This window comes from Myotis yumanensis, unplaced genomic scaffold, assembly GCF_028538775.1.
Source record: "Myotis yumanensis isolate MYYU_CA2020_CCGP unplaced genomic scaffold, mMyoYum1.0.hap1 SCAF_1, whole genome shotgun sequence".
Classification (NCBI taxonomy): domain Eukaryota; kingdom Metazoa; phylum Chordata; class Mammalia; order Chiroptera; family Vespertilionidae; genus Myotis; species Myotis yumanensis.
This window is the reverse complement of record NW_027223752.1, coordinates 37,977,450-37,984,363: the sequence shown is the minus strand read 5'-3', so window position 1 is coordinate 37,984,363 and position 6,914 is coordinate 37,977,450. Positions and strand designations below refer to the sequence as shown.

General features: G+C 35.8%; 1 non-coding gene across 1 annotated transcript; it reads right to left on the bottom strand.

Annotated features, from left to right (window-relative positions):
• Positions 1-4,650: 4,650 nt before the first annotated feature.
• Positions 4,651-4,808, bottom strand: LOC139000846 (U1 spliceosomal RNA). Its single transcript, XR_011469732.1, has one exon. It is a non-coding gene; the product is annotated as a U1 spliceosomal RNA (small nuclear RNA).
• Positions 4,809-6,914: the final 2,106 nt, after the last annotated feature.

The window sequence follows — 6,914 nt, the reverse complement described above, 5'->3', positions numbered from 1 at the left end:
TTTAGAGAGGTTCTCCATAACTGCTCTTTCATTTGCCAATTTTTTTCTACCCTAAGAGTGATTAAAATTAATGCATTAAGTTAGAATTTTTAAATATGTTTTTATTGTTTTCAGAAAAGAAAGGAGAGGGAGACAGAGATAGAAACATGAATGATGAGAGAGAGGAAACATTGATCAGCTGCCTCCTGCATACCCGCTATTTGGGATCAAGCCCGCAACCCAGGCATGTGCCCTGACTGGGAATCGAACCGTGACCTCCTGTTTTTTGGGTCAGCGCTTAACCACTGAGCCACATCGGCTGGGCTAAAGAGAAAATAGCTTCAAATGGAATGTTAAAATAAAAAAGGTTGGAAGTCAATTATTCAAGTCTCCATATCACTATCCTATTCAGAAAACAGCAAATTGAACCCAAAAATGTAAAATAAAAATAAAAAAGTTAAGAGCAGAAGTCAATGAATTGGAAAATGGACATAAAATTGAAAAAATTAACAAAACCAAATGTTGATTCTTTGTAAAGATAAATAAAATTGATAAATTCCTAGAAAGTCCAATAACTAAAATGAGAAAAGCAAAAATTATTAATAGCAAAAAGTGGGTATTGCTATAAATCACATTGTCACATTTTATAGACATGAAAAAGAAATAAAACATTAGGAATAATTGCATGTCAATAAAATGTGATGTTAGATCAAAATAACAAATTAAAAACTAAAACTGACACAAAAAGAATTCAAAATATGAACAGGCTTAAATATGTAAGAAAAACCAAAACTCAAATTTTAAGGCTCTTCCCATCCTGCCCAGAGATAAGAATGCAAGTGAAGGCACTGTTGAGACAGCTGTTTGGACAGGCAGGCAGGCAAAGTCAGACAGGTCTGATAACAGGGCATGAGATTTCAGTCTTTTGAACTTTGGGGTTATCTTTCATAGTAAGAATGCAGCAGAATAACCCAAATCCTGGGAGAACAGAGCAAAGCCAGGCTCGCAGCTAAGCTAACACTTGAGCTACTGAATTAGAGTTCCTTCAATTCCTCGTAACAAAGGATGAGATTGGGCCCTGGTCCTGGTGTGGGACTAGGTTTTCTATTGGGAGTAAATTAGCTCTACCCATATGACGAAGTTAAAATCAAATGGGAAGAATCCACACTTTATGGTACATTTAGGGAGTTTCCAGCTCTACAAACAACCTTTTCTGTTTCCTTTTTGACAATTTCAGCAGACATGCAATGAGGTCTAGGAGCTTCATGCAACTCGGTGAATGTAATGAATGAACCCCTCATGGAGGCAGGGTCCTTGTGAAAGGCTTTTACCCTTTGTGTACTTTTCAGTCTGTATCCAGATCATAAACTATTTGCTTAAGAAGTCGCACTACTTTTGATGATCATTCATTTCAGACCCATTCTTTCTTTCTGCCCTTGGATTTGACAGTTCCAGACTACTTTTGTTTCCTAGGCCTTGGTTCCTGATTATTTCCACACCCATAAAATACAGGTCATCACCCCTAACCCTACTTCTCTTCTAGCCGCATCTCACAAAATCCTAACCCAGCCAAAAGCTTCAAACCCAGTTTTTTGTCTAGGAAGGGATTTTGGGAATTTCAATTCTGCTTAACTTTGCCTTTTTGAAAGAGTTTCTACGTCTTGCTAGGTCATTTGCTCTCTTCCCAGGTCTGGGTCTATAGTAAGTTATTTTTTGTTTTCCTCCTAAAACTATTGAATAGCAGATTATGTAATGAAAAGAACACGGTACTCTGGGTTGTCTTTCTCTGTTCCTTCACAGGTATGTGTATGACACGAAACTTTTTGGATCTGTTTTATAATCAGTCACTTAGAAAAAAATAATATCTAATTCACACAGATGTTAACTTTTAAATTGTGTGTTTCCTATTCTCTGAGTAGAGGGAATCTGGCTAAGGTGCTTTTTGGGTGATTGTTGTAGAACAAGCATGTCAAACTCGCGGCCCACAACAAATATTTTTACGGCCCAGCCAATGTAACGGCATGTAAGAGACGTTTTAATAAAAATTTCATAACTTAATTTTTACAATATCCTGTTATACATCATTATTAATAATGAACTACAACAAAAACGTTCGCTAATGACTGATTACTATAATCATGTTGCATTCATTTCCCTTACGTGCCTTACACGCAGGCGCACCATTTCTCTCCACTAATACTAGAAGCGAATATTTTAGCAGGCAATTGCCATGTCATTAGTCTCGGACAGACGTGTTTGGTGTGCACAACAGGAAATATTTCGCTTTTGGAGAACTAGAAAAATAGGTTTACTTGTGTTACACTTATAATTTGTGCAGTTATTCAGTGTCTGGTAAGTTAATGCTCAAGAAAAATATTAATTTTTATTAAAATGTTTTATTATTTTATGTTAACGATTACTCACTTATTTCAGCCCTTTGTATTCAGCATGTCTCTATCAAAATAAACCTACCTTTCTATGAAAATTGAAGCTTTTGATTTTTTGCGGCCCACATAAACTTAAACCTTGTTTATTTGGCCTGTGTTAGCCTTTGAGTTTGACATGCTTGTTGTAGAAAGTAGTATAGCAGAGTAGCTAAGAACAAAGAGAGCTGCACTGCCCAATACAGTGGCCACAATCCACATGGGGATGTTGAGCACTTGGAATAAAGCGACAGTTGAATACAACTGAAGTACAATTGGGATATCATTTAAATTGGAATCAATGTAATAAGCCAGTGCAATTTATCATGTTAACAGATTAAGAAACAAAAATTGTATGATAATCCCTCAGTATCCACACTAATAAAAGAGAAACATGCAAATTGGTGTCACTCCGCTACGCCCACCAGCCAATCAGAGCAACTATGCAAATTAACCCAACAAAGATGGAGGTTAATTTGCATATGCAGGCATGGAGTGAAACTGAAGGCTCTGGCCAGAGTGAAGACTGACGACTGAAGACTGAAGAGGCAGAGAAGCCAAGCCTCGCTGTGGCCGGACCAAAGGCCTGGGTCCCAGGTGCCAAAGGAAAACCGGTGCCGGCAGCCAGGGGAAGGGAGGCCTATTGTGCGAATCTTCATGCAACGGGCTTCTGGTGTAAAAAATAATAAAATAAAAATCCAGCCATAACCGGTTTGGCTCAGTATAGAGCGTCGGCCTGCAGACTGAAAGGTCCCAGGTTCGATTCTGGTCAAGGGCATGTGCCTTGGTTGCGGGCACATCCACAGTAGGGGGTGTGCAGGAGGCAGCTGATCGATGTTTCTCTCTCATCGATGTTTCTAACTCTCTATCCCTCTCCCTTCCTCCCTGTAAAAAATCAATAAAAAATATATTTTTAAAAAAAATCTAGCATCCATTTCAGATTAAAACGGAACTCTCAGAAATTAGGAATAAAATAAAAATTTCTTAACCAGATAAAGAGCACCTACATAAAATATACAGCTAATATACTTACTGGTGAATGGTTGAATGTTTTTTCCCAAGTACAGGAACAAGGCAAGGGTATCTACTATCACCAATTTTTTTCAACATTGGGTTCTAGGCAGTGCAATAAAGCAAGCAAAAAAAAAAATCAAAAAAATTACAATCAATATTCTTTTAAAATATATATATTTCTTTATTGATTTCAGAGAAGAAGGAAGAGAGAGAGAGAGATAGAAACATCAATGATGAGAAAATCATTGATCAGCTGCCTCCTGCACATCCCCTACTGGGGATCGAGCCCGCTACCCAGGTATGTGCCCTTGGCCGGAATCGAACCTGGGACCCTTCAGTCCACAGGCCGACACTCTATCCACTGAGCCAAACTGGCTAGGGCTCAAATCAATATTCTTTATGATTTTCTCCAGCATATCTTGAAGTATTTGTCTCTTTTCATTAACTTTTTTCTTAAAACACATACTTCCCATTGACTTCTGGAAGTAGAGAATGTTAGAATATAATACTCATTTTTTAAAAGAATATTAATGACGAAGTCATTTAAATACTATACATTATTTTAAAATTAACTAGAAAATAGATTTTTTTGAGAAATTTTCAATATTTAAGAAACCAAATTTTCATGGCAACCATGTTCATATTTTGTATTAGTTTATTCTTGTACCTCACAATGAATATCATTATTTTGATTTGTAATAGCGTATCAACAGCAAAAAGATTTATGGATAAATGTTCCAAATAAGCAAAATGGGTTAAAAAAAATAAAGCTACCATTATGATTTTCAAATTAATCAGGTATCCAGAACATAAGTATCACAGAAAGAGGATTAAATGCAATAAATTCACCAAGTTTATTTTACAGTGTTTATCTATAGTCATAGAGAGAAATGGCCAGAAAAAAAGTCATAATAAGTTAGAGCTTAGCAACTTACTTAAAATATACCAAAAATACTATTGGTTAGTAATAATGCATACATAGACTTCTAATTGAACAAAAGGAAAGGGGCTGCCCAGAAAAAATACAGGGAATAAAACCCATTGCTGTTGGAATTCAAAGTGTTTAAAATAAATAGAATTCTAAATAGCACCCCAGAGATAATACTCTAATGCTAATTCCCACCCCACCCCCACAATCAGGGAGAAGAAAAAATAATACAAGAAGTAAGCTCAGGTATTTCACATGTAGATTTAAAAAATTAAAAACCCAAGTTAAATTCTTTTTCTTTTTTTTCCTAGCTCAAATGCAGTTCCCACTACCACAAATCATGCAGTTGGGTTTCCCACATTTGGGGAAACCACAGGGGTGAGCACATCCGGAATGCAATGGATAAGCCTTGTCCTGGGAAAACCACCTTCGTGACCATGGCGACTCCCCTGCCAGGTAAGTATGATGAAGTTCTAAGATATGACATGGCATGAAATAGTGATGAGTTGTCAAGTGTACTGTTTCATTCAGGTAAAAGTGAACAAGTAAGTTTAGGCCATGCAGATAGTGTGAAAACAAAAGGTAAATGATGTTTTATGTTTTTGTTCCATTTGTGAAAATTCATTGAACTGTGTAGTTATGACATGATCTATATTTTTTCTGTATCTATATTCTTCTTCAAGAAAAATTGTTTCTGAATTAATCATATATACTATCTGTTCTTTCATTAATATTAGAATGTTTATTAAATATCCACCTGTATGCTCTGCCAAATACTAAAGGAGGTAGGATACGCGTAGTCCCGGTCTTCCTGTACTTTTCTTTCTCAAATGGATAACGTATGTGAAGACAGACACGTAACAGACTAAGACACTCAATGAGCCGACCACTGATGGACACAAGTGCTCCCTGTCTTTGCGTATTATAAAACCACAGCTCGGTTCTAGCATCTTTTTCTTGTATCATCTGCTTATCCTTTGTCCTTGAATCATTGTCCATGTATCATTTAGAAGTAGTGTCTGTCTGGATTCATAATTCCCTTTCCAAATCCATCAAACGAACACGAGCTTATAAATCTTATACACTGCACTTTGTACCCTTTCTTATTTCTTTAAGCCAATGTTTCTAAAACTTCAGTCTTTCACTTACTGTCTTCACAACTTTTGCCATATCATCATCATAACAACTGTTTTAAAAACAAATTTAGGTTGACCCATATTCTTTTTTATTGTAATACCTACTTAACTTAGTCCTAAGCATTAATATCCATGGAATTGTAGATTTGTTTTTTTTGAAAAGGTGTGTCTGCGTGTTCTCAACTGAAGTAATCATGTGAACCCTGGTGGTATGCTGACTGCACTTGAATATCCACTGTGTTAATCGAGTTAGCTTTGCTATCACCTAGTAAGAATGATAAATGTACCAACATAGAATCCTGCCCTGCAGAACATAAGCTGCTTTATCTTCTGTCTTAAAGGTATCCTTATTTTTTGTAATCCCTTATAAGTGGACACATTCCAAGATACTTATAACAAAGAATATTTAAGGAAGTCTTCTGAATTTCTTAATTTAACCTGCTCATGTTTCAGATTAAAATATCTCTTTTAGCAAATTTATCCCTGGGTTTTTCTTTGTTTAAAGTTTTTCAGATTGGTTTAGTAATTGAAATTAACTTTGATAATAGTAATGCAAGTACATTACAGTCTCTTCATTTTTATCATGCGGAAAATTGTGTCAAACATAGCATTTGTGGAGTTTAAATAATAAGTAAAGGAAAGAATTGGACCTGGAGAATAAATAAGGTTTACTTAACAATTGTCTACTGGGTATTTTAGTAGTAGTCTGCCTTTTTTCTAGGTGCTGAACATGCATCAATAAAAAAAAAATAGCCCTAGCTGGTTTGGCTCAGTGGATAGAGCATCAGCCTGTGGACTCAAGGGTCCCCCCGGGTTTGATTCTGGTCAAGGGCACGTGCCATGGTCTCTAAAACCTACAAGTATATCTTTATGTCTTCAGGTTAGGCATTGGTTTCTTGATATGACCCCAGAACACAGCAACAAAAAGAAAATATCTAAATTGGACTTTATAAAAATGAAAAATTTTTGTGCTTTAAAGAAAATTATCCAGAAAATGAAAAGATAATATATAGAATTAGAGAGAAAATATTTGCAAATACCTATTAAATAACGGACTTGTATTCAGAATGATTAAAGAACTCTTACAATTCAACAATAAAAACACAAGCAACTCATTTTTAAAATGAGTACAGTATCTGAATAGAAATTCTCCAAAGATATGCAAATGCTAATAAACACTTAAAAGATGTTCAATATGCAAATCGAAACCACATTGAGATACCACTTCATATACTCGAATAACCTAAGTGAAAAAGACAGACAACTACAAGTGTTGATGAAAATACAGAGAAACTGGAGCCCTCATACATTGCTGGTGGGATGGTAAAATGGTGCTGTCTCTTTGGGAAACTATTTGGCAGTTCCTCAAAGTGATTTAAACATAGAGTTACCATATAATCTACATTTCAAGACTTATACTAGTGCCTGGCTGGT